At 47.6% G+C, this 14,182-nt stretch overlaps 2 long non-coding RNA genes across 2 annotated transcripts in view; one reads left to right on the forward strand and one right to left on the reverse strand.

Moving 5' to 3' along the window:
• Positions 1 to 14,182, reverse strand: part of LOC125960315 (uncharacterized) — a 327,486-nt gene that overhangs the window by 290,430 nt on the left and 22,874 nt on the right. The window lies entirely within an intron of this gene.
• The window catches only part of LOC117195859 (uncharacterized), a 121,942-nt gene continuing 121,359 nt past the window's right edge, over positions 13,600 to 14,182 (forward strand). Inside the window, exon 1 of the long non-coding RNA XR_004475735.2 lies at positions 13,600 to 13,841. This is a non-coding gene — a long non-coding RNA (uncharacterized LOC117195859). The remainder of the gene's footprint in view (positions 13,842 to 14,182) is intronic.

Genomic DNA, 14,182 nt, shown 5'->3' on the forward strand with positions numbered 1-14,182 from the left:
TTTCTTCTTGTGTGAGAATCAGGACAGGGAGAATCCTGGCACCAATGGATTCAAATCCCTAGCCATTGCTTCAGGACAGGTAGAGAAAGAGGACAGATCTCAACTCCTGGAAAAGCTTCCCGGCCTCTCCTGGGGCATCACACAAAGAATACCTTCGGCACCAGCCTAACCCACCGTCATTCTGGCATTTTAAAACTTCATGCTCCAGGTGTTTTTAGAATAATTGCTGTGCCCAGTGAAGCTGTGTCCGTCTTAGCAAAGGTGGCCTCCTCCCGGAACTCCACCCCCACCCCTAAGCCCTGTCCTCACATGGGGGCTTGAGTTAAAGGAAAAAAGATCCCTAATGACTCTCCAGTCCTATATGGTTAATCTGCTGTGTTGCAGTGAATACCCCTGGGTTTGGAGTTCATTGGAGCTTTGCAGTAAAAGGAGAAAAGGAGGACATTTAAAATGTTTTCTAATCCTCTTGTCTCTTCAAGCAAAGATTGTAATTTCTGGTTCAAAGGAACTCTAGCATAGACAATCTGCCTTATTTTGTTTGTCCCAGGGGAAAAAATACAACTAACACCCCAAGTGGCCTCCTTTCCTGGTGTGTGTGCGTATATGTATACATTCACCTACCTCTCCTTGGCTGTAGATTTAATTCCTTTCTCCACACAGATGTGGGCCCTCTGCTGCTGTCCTGGACCCTGGGCTGGACCCGAGAGCTGTGGAGACTGGACAAAGATAGTGCGGCCACAATCCGGGGTGGACAGTTATTTCCACACTCTCCCCCGGGAGAGTTTCTGTAGGCAAAGCCAAATTGCTCACAAAGGGTCTCCTTATCAGGAAAACGACAGGGTGCAACTTGGCAGAAGTCCTGTGTTGCAGTGTCCCGCACAGTGTGGGCACCAAATAGGCAGTCAGTACACATCGCCTCCCCACTCAGCCTGCCCCCCACAATGGCAACCCGAAAATCTCTAGATCTGCAGTTCTGTGCCTCCATATGTAATATGGTGGGGATCAAGTGGAATGCTTCTTGGGGAAGCAGACGGGAACGCTCTGGACTCACAGGCAGGGATTTCAGCAGTGCTGCTCATAAACGGGAAGAACTTTGGGGAAGACTCTTCACCCAGAAGTCTATCTTGGGGAATTAGGCCACCAGAAAGGCCGAGCTTATTACTCCCATGGTTCCCATTGGCTTTGTCATTTTTTCCTTTCAAAATGAAACTATATTTATGCACTTTTTCCTAATACTTGAATAGTATAAAAAAAATTCAAGCACTACAGAGATAGTCCAAGTCCTCCTATCCCATGGAGGGAACTATTGTTAATAGCTGGATATATAGTCGTTCAGACCTAAAAAATCAATATTATAGAAATGTGAATAACTTAAATTTTATTACATAGATGTAATCTCTGATTCTATTCTCTCTTGAAGCGTATATATGTATGTTCTCCCCCGTGTCTGAGTAACCCTGTATCACCGACATCTTGTATCACCAGCACCTGTATCTTCCCAGGTCTGCCTATATTTACACGGAATTCTATTGTCTGGAATTCTGAACCCCCTTCTTCCTCCTGGCTGGTCTACAGACTTGACATCACATACCTGTGGACCCTTGGGGCATTCTTGCTGACTTCTCATCCTAACATGTTCCCCAGGAAGGAAGGTTGGGGATGAATCAGTGTTTTAGCATGTTTTCCTCTCCATGAGTACCAACCATGGTGATACTCTGAGAGAGAGTGTACCCCAAAGTAGGAGGGTCCCAACAGCACCACGACCCTGACTTGTGTTTGGGGCCCCCCACTATTCATGAAATATTTCCTCTGCTCTTCTCTCCCAGAGAAGGTAAGTCTGCAAAGCTTTAAACCAGATCTCTGCTCTTCTGCTCTGGCCTAATTTTTTTTTTTTTTTCCTCCTCGTTTCACTTTTGATTGGAGTATAACTGAGATACAGGAAAGTGCACACATCTGATATTTACAATATCAAATGATACTGGAACCATCCGCATATCCACCACCCAGGTCGAGGTGCTGGACGTGGCAGCGTCCCGGTGCTTTCTCCTCGTGGCCTCCTTTTCCACTGCTTGTCTTAGAAGCTCTTCTGGCTGCCTGTGGAGCCAACAGTACCAGGATGCACAAAGCTGGGCCACTGCATTTCTTACCCCAGAGGTCACTTCCTCACCATCCCCTCCCCCCAGGACCTTTTCCAAAGAAGTCACCACTCTGGAAGAACCAGCCAGTTTCTGGGTTCTTCCCATCTCCTTTTTCCTGCATCCCCCCTCCGGCCTGGACCCAGATCCAGACCAGACCTCCCAGCAGCAACCTCCTGCAGCTCCAACACAGTTCAGAAAGGGTTAAACGCAGGCGAGCAGCAGCTTCACGCAGTTAATCCGGGATTCTCGGCACCGATCCCCGTGCCTGTCATTTGCATTTCTCTCCTTTGTGCCAGCTTTTCTTCCTCCCCGTCCGTGGCCCGGGCGCCCGCATTAGCATACGGAGCCCGGCGCGGGCTGCGGGCTGCAGGGATCCCGCTGCGCGCCAGCCTGCGCCATCTGCAGGCGCCATCAATTTTTCAGCACTTTTCTCATTTCTCATTTCAGTCAGGCCCATGCGGCTCTCCACTCAACACTTTCCTCTGCCGTCCTGCCGGCGAGCTGGCGAGACAGGGGCTGTCACATCCCTCCCCGACCCTTCCTTGCACGCCCTCTCTTGTTGAGGCTCTCACCGTAATTAATCACAGTATTAATCCTGGCCAAGCCTGACTTCCTGAATAATTATGTCAACGCGCTTGGGTGCCTGAGCCCAACAGAAATCTGACCAACTTTGAGCACTGGACGGTACCCCTGCAACCAAGACTGCCACGACCATCTGGGCTCCTTACTAACCCCTCCCCGCACGCACAGACGTGCACGCACAGACGTGCACGCACAGACGTGCACGCGGGTCGGCTGATATACACTTAACAGGCACGGGCTGTGCGCGAAGCCGGAGGCGCTGTGAGGAGCGGAATGATGGAGACCACAGGAAACAGCATTTCTTTTCCAACAAGGAAGTGCTGTAGGAAAAAGTGGGGCGAGAGGATGGGCATGTCCCAGGTCTCCGTCAGTCTCTGGGACGGGCTGCCAAGCGAGGGTCCTTGGCTTCCCACAGGAAAGAGTTCAAGAGCCAGTGGTAGTAAAGTGAAAACAGGTTTATGTAGAGAGAGACTCCACAGACAGAGTGTGGGCCGTCTCAGAAGGCGAGAGCGGCCCCGGCCCCGGGAGATACACACTCCATAGACAGCATTTGGACCTGCTCAAAGGTGAGAGCGGCACTAAGTTGTGGTGGTGGCTAGTTTTCGTGGGCTAGGAAGTTTCATAGGCTGATGAGTGGGAGGAATGTTCTAGCTATCTTGGAGAAGCAGCAGGGATTTCCAGGAGTTGGGGTACCACCCACTTTTTGGCCTTTTACTGGCAGCCTCAGAACTGTCATGGTGCCTGTGAGTGTGTCGTTTAGCATATACTGATGTGTTACAGTGAGCACAGAATGGGGCTCAAGGTCTACCCGAAGTCGAATCTTCTGCCGTCTTGGGCTTCCTAGGTTCTAACCAGTTTTTGTCAAATCCTGTTCTTAATGGTTGTGTCATTCTTTTAATGGTTGCGCCCTGCCCCCTTCCTTCCGGTCTCAGAAGCATGGCCACACCATGAAGTTATCTTTAGGTACCAAAGTGAGTGGTTGTCATAGCGATGTGTGCATTATTAAGAGAGTGTTGTTCATCCCGGCAGCTAATCTTATAATGAAGCTGGCTCATTATCAGGTTGAGACAACGTTGGCTTTTCTCTCCTTTTTACTGTGGGCCTGGGGTCCAATGGGATCCCCAGGTCCAGCTCTAAGCTGGATCACAGACTCCCAGCATGTGTCTTTTGTTTGGTTACCCCACCCTCCTTCCCTGGTCTTCTAGGGGAAAGATGCAGGAGGATGGGGCTGGGCAGGGCTCCTGGAGCCTTTGCCTAGGATTCATCCCATCACCAGGACCTGCTTTAGTCTGTGAAGCACTTAAGAGCACCTGAGAACTCTGTTGGCCCAGGCAGCTGGAGCCTGTGTGAATTAAAATTCCAGATTGGCCTGCAAACAATCGGTTCCTCTGCTTTTCTTCTGCACCTGTTTCTCTTGCCTACACAGTCCCAGGAAACCAACCTAAAGGACCAAATAGTGCTTTTTGCATCACCACCACCATTTAATGGAGACTTCTTTATTTCGCAGTGGTCACTGCAATTTTGTGAGTCTTCAAGATTCATTAGGCGTCCACCATTGCCGCAAGTTTGGGTGCCTGGTGACTGTTTCCCTTTATGACCAGATGTCAGTTAATTTTAAATCATTTTGGAGATTGTTTGCCATTGCTTTCTTTGTCTCTGCTTGTTTTTTTTTTTTTTTTTAAGATTGTTACAAAGGTTTGTTGGGCTCAAGTTTAGATTTCAAATTTAGATTCATGCTTGTGAATCTCAGCTTCCCCTTTCTTTTAAAATTATGCTGCTTCTAATTTTGCTTACCATTCAGGTTAGGGGAGCATCCACTACAAAGGGAAAGGAGCGAGCAAACAAAGTAAGCTGCTGCCAAGTATGCTATCCAGTGACATTGTTGTCATGGATCTGAGAGGTGAAATGGCTTGTACCTTACTTTCTTATTCAGTGTCGTGTCAGGGTGAGCAGAGATGCTGCCCTCCTTGGGACAGCCCTCGGTGATGCCCAGATGCCCTCAGCACTGTCTGTCTCCATTCCACCAGTTCCTCCAGAGCCTTCAGCAGCCTGCCCTGCAGCCCTACGACGGGCTAGCATTTTGTGGCAGGTTTTCTCAGAGCACAGTCCACCGATGTGAGAATCACTTGGGGACTGATTAGAGATGCAGATCCTGGAGTCCCCTGACCGATTGGAGCTGCCATTTTTAACAGGTTCCTCGAGTAATTATAATACACATAGATTATTTTTCATGAGCCTCTTTGTTTAATTTAATAGTGCTTTTCCTTTTTCTTCCCCCCTTTTAAAAGTCATATAGGGATATGGTGAAGCTGGTTCAATGAAAAGGAAAAATAATCCTTAGTCCCCAGACTCCCACCTCAGGGACTCCTACATTTTTCAGTTTTTTTTATGTATCTTTAGAGAGATATTCTTTACATATATATTTATTAAAAAACTCTTTAAAATCCACAAATAGTGGTATCCTAAATACATTGTTCTGTCACTTGCTTTCTTCCCCATGCAATATATCTTGGCTGTGGTTTCAAATCAACATATTGAGATCTTCCTCATTTTTAAAAATGGCAGTACAGTACATTTTGTATGGGATATAGCATGTTTTGTGGGTTTTGGTGATATTTCTTCCCAAAACCAGAGTTAGGAATGGTTCTTAAAGAAAGAGAGCTTGAGGGACTTCCCTGGTAGTCCAGTGGGTATGACTCTGTGCCCCCAGTGCAGGAGGCCCGGGTTCGATCCCTGGTTGGGGAACTAGATCCCGCATGCATGTCACAACTAAGAAGTATGCATGCCACAACTAAAGATGCCCACATGCCACAACTAAGAAGTCCGCGTGCGGCAACTAAAGATCCCACATGCCACAATGAAGATCCTGTGTGCCGCAACTGAGACCCGGCGCAGCCAAAAAAAAACAAATAAATAAATAGTAGGGAGAAAAAAAAGGATATATATTCTAAAAGAAAAAAAAAGAAAAAGAGAGTTTGAGCTGGTATTTAAAAGCAGCAGCCACAAACCACCCAACTGGGCAGCACTTGTGGAAACAGTAGACGAATGTTTCCTTTTAACCAGGGGATTCTACTTTCTAAGACAGTCAAAGGCTTGGGCCTCACAGTGATTCTGTGAGTGTCAGAAGCCATCTCCATCAGGAACTGTGCCTCAGTTTCTCCTGAGAGCTGATGGAATGGTTGTCTGCTGGGTCTGGACACAAGCCTGGGACAGCCATGCACTTGCTGGACCTGGAAGAGGGGAGGGACTGGTGGGTATGGGGACAGGTGCCACACAAGCAGAAAGTACCGGTCCCAGCACTATGCCGCCCTGCGGGGAGGGGGACAGAAAAACAGGAGCGGAGGGAGGAGTGATGGTTCTGGGGCAATGGCCAGTTACAACAGTCATTTTACAGAAAAGCTGACAGGAAGGAAAACCAGCGTCTCCAGAATTGTAGTCAGGCCTGAACTCAGAGTGTGAGTAGAAGGACTGGACAGCCCCTTCTCATAGTGCAGAAACCCTGACATCAGGAAATGATGACACCGGTCCAGAATGGTGGGGGACACAGGAAAGATCTGGAGGAAATGAAGGGTTCTCTTCCAATTATTTGGTGAAGAAATACTGGAATTCCATACTAGGACTGCATCATACCATGGATTATTCTTAATTTGTCTCATAAAGGTGGAAGGATGATATTAAAACAATAGAAACTCATGTTTATATTTTCAGTTCCCTTATTTTTACCACAGTGATCCCCCTCCCCCCAGATCTTTCAAGGATCTAGGGGAGAACCCGAGATAATTGTTTCAGGAGACAAAAGTGACAAGCAGAAAGCTTGCCTGCCAAGTTTCTTCCTGGCTTTGGGCTTCACAAACAGGGGCCCTCAGGGGATGGAGGGAACTCGGGCATAGATAAAATGCTCAGGGGACATAGTATGAGGGAGGGAAGAATGTTTGAGGGGAGAGGGCTTCTCCCAGGGTGGGGATAAAGGGAGCCAGAAGGAAAGTGATGAAAGCACAAACTCTGATGGTCCTAGAGAGAAGGTCGCTAGCTCTGGTTTCTCCACGGAGCATCAGGGAAGCAGCCAAAGCCAACACAGGCAGACGAGACCTGAGAGTGGGCTTCTGTGTTCTTCCCTTGGTAGAGCCCTGGGCGTCTGGGAACGGCTATATGGAATGTTTTGAGAGCCTGATCAAGGGATTCTGTCACCCCTACGTGGCCTGGCATAGAAATAGGAAAGAGAGCTGTGGGGCCTGAGGGACCAGAGGATGGGAACAAGGGACAACTCAGCAGGATGATGGGATGGGGATGCCTTAGCTGATACTTAAGGGAGCAGGTGACTGGCCCATTGGTTGTTCCATCCCATCCATCCTGCTATGCCTTGACCCTGTAGAAATTCCCAGGAACTTGGACTTAAACCACGTTAGTGTAAGTTTCCCTGAGAGCAGAGCCTGAGACAAGGATTCATGTGCACATAGTTTATTTGGGAGGAGATCCCAGGAAGCAGAAGTGAGGGGGTGGGAGGAGTGAGTCAGGAAAGGAGGAGAAGCCAATAAAGGGGGCAGTAATGAACAACTTACCCCCGCAAGACCTGGGGCTCAGTTTCTCTGGAGACCCTGGGAAGATTGGGTCTCAAAATTGTCTTCTTTGATGACATGGAGGCTGGGGCGCCTCCCCACTCAGGCAGCAAAGCAGAGAGGCATGGTGGCTCCTGCTTGACGTAGGCACTGGCAGTGTATGTGGACCTTTGTGGACCTGTTACCCGCAACTGGGCTAAAACCGGATGCCCGAGGGGACGTGGTATGGAGCTTCCCGAGGGCCTGCTGTGCAACCTGGGAAGGACAGGGGCAAGCAGTTGCCTGAGTTTAAGTTACCATGGCCCTGGTGGAATGAAATTGAAAGAGAAATTAAGTTGGGTAATAGAAAACCAAAGAAAATTATATCCGTTAGACATGTGTATTTGTAGACTGAGATTTTATATGTGCTTTATATAAAATAATAAAGTTAATGTCAGTTTTGTATAATGGAAAGAAAATAAATTTTAGAGCCAGATTGGCATTGGATTCGAATTCAGGTCCTATCACTTAGTTGCTGGGTGACTGTGGGTTAATTGTGTTTTTTTCTTTTCTTTTTTTTTTTTTTTGGCCTAGCAGCATATTGGATCCTAGTTCCCGAACCACCTGACTGGGGACCAGGGGTCGAACCCATGCCCCCTGCAGTGCAGTCTTAACCGCTGGACCGCCAGGGAAGTCCCAGTTGTATTACCTTTCTAACCTTCATTCCTGCATGTGTCAAACCAGGAATGATGACACTTACCTTGAAGGTGGTTAGGGGATTAACAGTGATTCATGTGAAAGCTCTGATGATGGGTTTTCAATACGTATCACTTTACTAAAGCTCAGTTTTACATGAAAACGGTTTACAGTTCTATATTTTTACTAAAGCTCTGTTACCTGCTGTTGGTCCACTTATTCTCAACAGAATCTTCTTCTTGTTATTCAAAAAGTTCTTAGCAAAGCTATTCCTTCTGGGTACTGTTGTAAACAGATTTAAATGGGGTGAACCCTGATGTCATTGACCTCGTGGCCCTGGAGTCTGGCAGAATTGTACCTGGGACGCAGGCCACTTGGACAGTGGCCGTCTTGTCCTTCTTTCTGCCCAAATATGACACACGTTACACGTGGGCTTGATTTCCCAGCTGACCTTCGGGAATTAAGCATTTGGCTTTGGTATTTGTTTTGGGGTTGGAAGCAGTGTAGCAGAGGAATTTCCTTCCTTTCTCCTTTCCAGCGTTTCTCCCTACAAGTCAGTAAAACCTGAATGTTCTGTAGCTCATTGCTACAAGTGGTGAGAAATGCATCTGTATTAGCAAAAGCCAAATCAACTGCAGCTGGATAGAGCTTCAGTCAAGGTGGAAAAAAAGGCAGCAAGGTGGCTACACTGCCTGGTGTACAGCACTCATTAAAAACTGGCTGACTCAGTGGAAAGACTCTCGCAGACAAAATGTCTGCCATCCTCAGAAGGGCTTCTCTTGGAGTGCGTTGCAGCTTTCGTGCTGAAAGCAAGGTGTTCTAGGCATCCTGTCCCCCGTCTCCCCCGTGGTGCCTAGTATGGTGGCCTTTGCTCCCATGGATGGCACTCACTTTGGGCCAACCTAGATTGACATCACAGTATCTGGACACACTCAGAACTCTCAGTAGCCCCTCCTCACCCACAGTGGAAGCCTCAGGCTTGCCATGGAAAGTCCTGGAAGCTCAGTTCCAGAACCTGGGAAGGCATCACTTCCAAGTCCTCTTTTGAATTCACTTACTTTTGCCTGGTGTCCTCAGTTTCCATTCCAGCTGGAGTCAGCCTCCCTGCTCATTCCTCAGGTAGAATATAGATTTGTTTTTTCTGTTTTCTTTTCACCCCTGGGTGCTTTCTTTTAGCTGGACTACCCAGGCTTTTTGTTTTGAGGGAGTTTATTTCACTCCATGAATCACCATGTATATTAGTCAGTTGTTATTGCAATAATGCAGCATAACAAACAGCATACATTTATTATTTTTGCTTATTGGTCTGTGGGACATTGAAGGTGGTTCTGCTTCACACTGTGGTTCTCCATGGGGCTCCTTCATCTGGTGCCAGAGGCCCTTGGGAGCATCCCCTTCTCCTGGCAGGTGGCAGAGGCTCAAGAGGCCAAGTTTGATGAAGCAGGTGCATTTAAAACCTCTGCTCACCTCACCTCCACTGACATTCCACTGAGCAGAGCATGCTCCTATGGCCAAGACCCTTGTGAGTGAGATGGAGATGTACATCCCCCCTTGTCTAGTGGGGGGGAGCACTGCAGAGTCACGTGGCAAAGGACGTGGATACATAATGCTATTGTGGGGGTACTGAAGAGTTGGAAAGAGTAATCCAGTTTGCCACATTTGTGTCAGGCCCCATGCTCTGGGCTGCCCCTGGGCAGTCTGGTAGAGCCGTACATCTCCCGTCCAAGGAGATTCATTCCCCTTTGGTGGTGAGTTGTCCTTCTGTGAATTACCAAAAGATGCCCCTTGTGGGCAGATCAGTGAGCAAAGGTGCTTCTTCCTTTAGGATGATACACCCCTAGTCTGGGTGCTTGGCTTGGCAAGTGGAGGATGGGCTGGAATTCAGCCTCCACTTGCTCCCTGGGGAGGCACCCTAGTGCCAGGTCAACTGACAGGTCTGTATGCTGTGACCCTGGGCACACCCAGGGGGTGGCTCACAGGGCCTGAGAAAGCAATTTTTTTATTTTTTAACATCTTTATTGGAGTATAATTGCTTTATGATGGTGTGTTAGTTTCTGATATATAACAAAGTGAATCAGCTATACATATACATATATCCCCATATCCCCTCCCTCTTGTATCTTCCTCCCACCCTCCCTATCCCACCTCTCTAGGTGGTCACAAAGCACCGAGCTGATCTCCCTGTGCTATGTGACTGCTTCCCACTAGCTATCTATTTGACCTTTGGTAGTGTATATATGTCCATGCCACTCTCTCACTTCGTCCCAGCTTACCCTTCCCCCTCCCCGTGTCCTCAAGTCCATTCTCTACATCTGTGTCTTTATTCCTGTCCTGCCCCTAGGTTCTTCAGAACCTTTTTTTTTTTTTTTAGATTCCATATATATGTGTTAGCATACGGTATTTGTTTTTCTCTTTCTGACTTACTTCACTCTGTATGACAGACTATAGGTCCATCCACCTCACTACAAATAACTCAATTTCGTTTCTTTTACGGCTGAGTAATACTCCGTTGTATATATGTGCCACATCTTCCTTATCGATTCATCTGTCGATGGACGCATAGGTTGCTTCCATGTCCTGGCTGTTGTAAATAGAGCTCCAATGCACATTGTGGTACATGACTCTTTTTGAGTTATGGTTTCTGAGAAAGCACTTCTGTCACAACTGAGTCCAAGCTATGCTGTGTGGTCTGGGGGTAGTTTTCTATAGTTGTCAATCCAGGCCAAAAAGCTTGTTTTTTTTTTCTTTTTTTGACCCTACCTTCAGAAAAGAAGTGAAGCCTTTTCCTTCCCAGAAATAACCTTGCCAGCCAACCACATAGTCTAAAGCCAATGTAAAAGGAACAAGATGGTTACAAAACATTCATAATTGTAGAGTAGCCCATCTGTCTTTGAAGAAAGGCCTTCTTCTTCTTTCCCTGGGAATGACCACATAACCCATAATTACCCTCACATTCCAAAGTCAGAGGAAACGCCACACCTCTCTGGACAACGGTAATAACCAATTCTGACAATACAGTCTCCTGAGCGCCAATGGTCTACACTGACCAGTCCCGCAGTACAAATGAAGTGGGTAGTGTCCCCCACCACTGTCCTCCACGATTTGTGGTTGGCAGGTGTGTGAGCGTGCCACGCTCACCTTCATGCTTCCTAATTATTGGAAATACAATAAATGGATCAGAACTCCAGTTTGGAGGCAAGACCCTGTCTTTGGCAGATGGGATTATTGGCTCTGCGTCCTTTACTTTCCCTACATCCTCATCCTTGCCATGGCTCATTGTGGGTGGGGTGTAGTTTCCACCCCTTGACTTCGGGCTCTGCTGTGTGACTTCCAGTGGTGTGTTGGCAGAAATGAGTGGGTGCCAGGCCTTGAGAGGTCTCAGATGTGTCTGATTTTTCTCTTATGCTCAGAGAGGACCTTCTAGCTATCTGAATCCCTCTTAGTCTGGGCCCTGGAATGAACCCATGTGGAGTAGATATGAGCCATACCTCAGAGAGGGCCGAGACAGGCTATATCCAAAGTTTGAGGCAGCACCACTCAGCCCAGCCTGGATCTGCCAACCTCCAGCTGACCTGGGGACCCACAGACCTGCGGATACATGAGTAAAAATGAGTGATTATTACTAAGACTTGAGGTGGTTTGCTGTATAGCATTATTGCAGCAACAGTTAACAGATTCACTTGTTTTCTAATCAAGTGGCACAGTATATTGACCTTGGACATCACACAGGGCTGGGACACGGGAAGCACCCTAGCAGAAAGGCTACTGTCTTTCTGACTTGAGGGCTGGGATCTGCCTGAAGGAGAAAGTGTGTGACTCAATTAAGATACAATTAAGATCCTCCTCCATGGCCTCCCTTTTATCTACTGTCCTCATTATCCTGCTTCCTTTTCTTCTCACCGTGGGAATGGTGCTGCTATTGCATGCTGATGAGTTTGTCTGTGGCCCAACTTCTGAGCTGGAGATGTCTGGGTAATTAATTTGGATTTAAGCTCCTCTAGCCAGCACTTGACAGACCCACGACTGAGTGCATTGGAAGGCCTTGATTTCTCCTGGGCATGTTTTGGGTACTTAGAGGTCAAGAGTCATTTGATACCTGTCTACCTACAGTCAGTCTCAAAGTGAGTTCTGAAAAATGTATGAAAATGTACAGTTGTTTCAAGTGACTTAGTTTACTCCTGGGAACCTCCCCCACTCCCCTCACATGCTCTGAAGTGTTTTGCATTTCATCTTTCAAATTTGGTTCCAGAGCAATTCTCCCTCACGAATATATGAAAGATTTGCTGCACGTGAGGCTTGGTTGGAGCCCAAGCAGAATATGGGCACCTTGACACAAGGCCCTTGTTGAAGGAAGGTGATGAGCAGGTAGACATAATGTTGTAACTCCGAAAGACAAGTGGGAGATGAGCTCAAGAAGTAATAGCCCGGTTTCACACATCGTTTCTGGACACACAATGTGCTTTCCGACTTTTCTTATTTCTTTGCCTTCTTTCTACCCGCTTTGAATCTTCTCTAAGGCCTAGTCTTTCAGGATTTCATCAGGGTTAAATGAAACCACTCATGCTCTGAAATCCTGTAGTGCTTACTAAAATGGCTTTCAAAATGTTTGCTGTGTCCCACAGTAAAAGTGAAATTTTGCATCAGTTCTTAACACACACACGTACATTTTTATATGAGTCTAGTTTAAAGTTTCTCTCTTTGTCTTAACCTGGCTTCCCCCAGAAGTAGGCCTCAAGGTAAGGATTCATGTGCAAGTGGTTTATTTGGGAGCTGATGCCAGGATAGAGCAGTAGGGGAGTGGGCAGGTGACCAGGGGAAGGAAGGAAGACGTCCGAGAGTGTATTATCAACAGGTGCTTAATCTCACTGGGGTGCCCTCACGACAGTTTTTGTGGGAGCCACACTTCAAGTTGGCCCCCAGTGATCCTGGCCTCCTGTGTTCATGTCCTTGTATAATTCCCTCCCACACTGAACTATGCATGTGGCCTGTGTGTCCAGTAGAACACGGCAGGAAGAAATGATGCTGTCCACGGCAGGCAGCATCTGAGAGAGCCCCAGTTATCTCTACCTCCTGGTGTTCATGCCCTGTGTAATCCCCTTTCCTAGAGTAGGGCCACTTATAACCAACGAGAAGTGACTCCGTCCTAACCAAGAGAAAATAACAAAGGTGATGCATCTCACTTCCAATATTAGGTCACAAAAAGACTCTGGCTTTTGCCTTGCTTGTGTTCTCTTGCTCTTTCCTTCACTGGCTCTGAGAACAAATCAGCCCCCGTGTTGTGAGCTACCTTACGGAGAGGCCCCCGTATTGTCTCCAGCCAACAGCCCCTGAGGCCCTAAGGTCTGCCAACAGCCTCACAAGTGAGCCTGGAAGGGGATCCTTCCCCAGTTGAGTCTTGAGATGACTGCAGCCCTGGCTGTAGCCTTGAGAGAGACTCTGAGTCAGAGGCACCAAGAGGCTGCCCACTAAGCTGTGCCCAGATTCCTAACCCATAGAAACTGTGAGTTAATACATTTTTTTAAGCTGCTAAGTCTTGGGGTAATTTGTTATGCAGCCGTAGATAATTAACGCAGCATCTGACTTTAGAAGCGAGGTCATAAAAGACTTTGCTGTTTATACTTTGGGCTCTCTTGGATTACAGCCCTGGGGGAAGCCAGTCACAGATTGTGAGGACGCTCAAGAAGCCACACAGGCAAGTGTGTGTGGTGATGAACTGAGGCCTCCTGCCGATAGCCAGATGAGCCAATTTAGAAGCAGATCATTCAGCCCCAGTCAAGCCTTGGACTAATTGCAGCCCCAGCTGACATCTTGACTACAGTCTCATGAGTCACCTGGAGCCAGACCACCCAATCAAGCATCTTCTGAATTCCTGATCAACAAATATCGTGAGGTAATAAATATGTATTATTGTCTCAAGCTGCTGTGTTTTGGGAGGAAATTCTTATGCAGTAGCAGATAACTAATACAGTGTAGGACAAGTGACTGAGTTATTCTACCCAAATGAGAGATACCCACCTGCCAGTGGATGAGGGCTGCTTTGAGGGCGTGTTAATTCACCTGCATGGATTTGTGGGCAGACAGGGCTTTAGTGGCCAGAGAAAGCCTGCAGGCAAAGAGGTGCAGGACCTGGCAGTTGGAAGCCAGTCCTGTGTGTACTCAAAGGTAGAGGTGAGGAGATATGAGTAGGGGGGTTCCCAGGGCCTGCTAACTCTCAAAGTCAATTTAAATCTC

The sequence above is a fragment of the Orcinus orca genome, chromosome 10, assembly GCF_937001465.1.
Source record: "Orcinus orca chromosome 10, mOrcOrc1.1, whole genome shotgun sequence".
Taxonomy (NCBI): Eukaryota; Metazoa; Chordata; class Mammalia; order Artiodactyla; family Delphinidae; genus Orcinus; species Orcinus orca.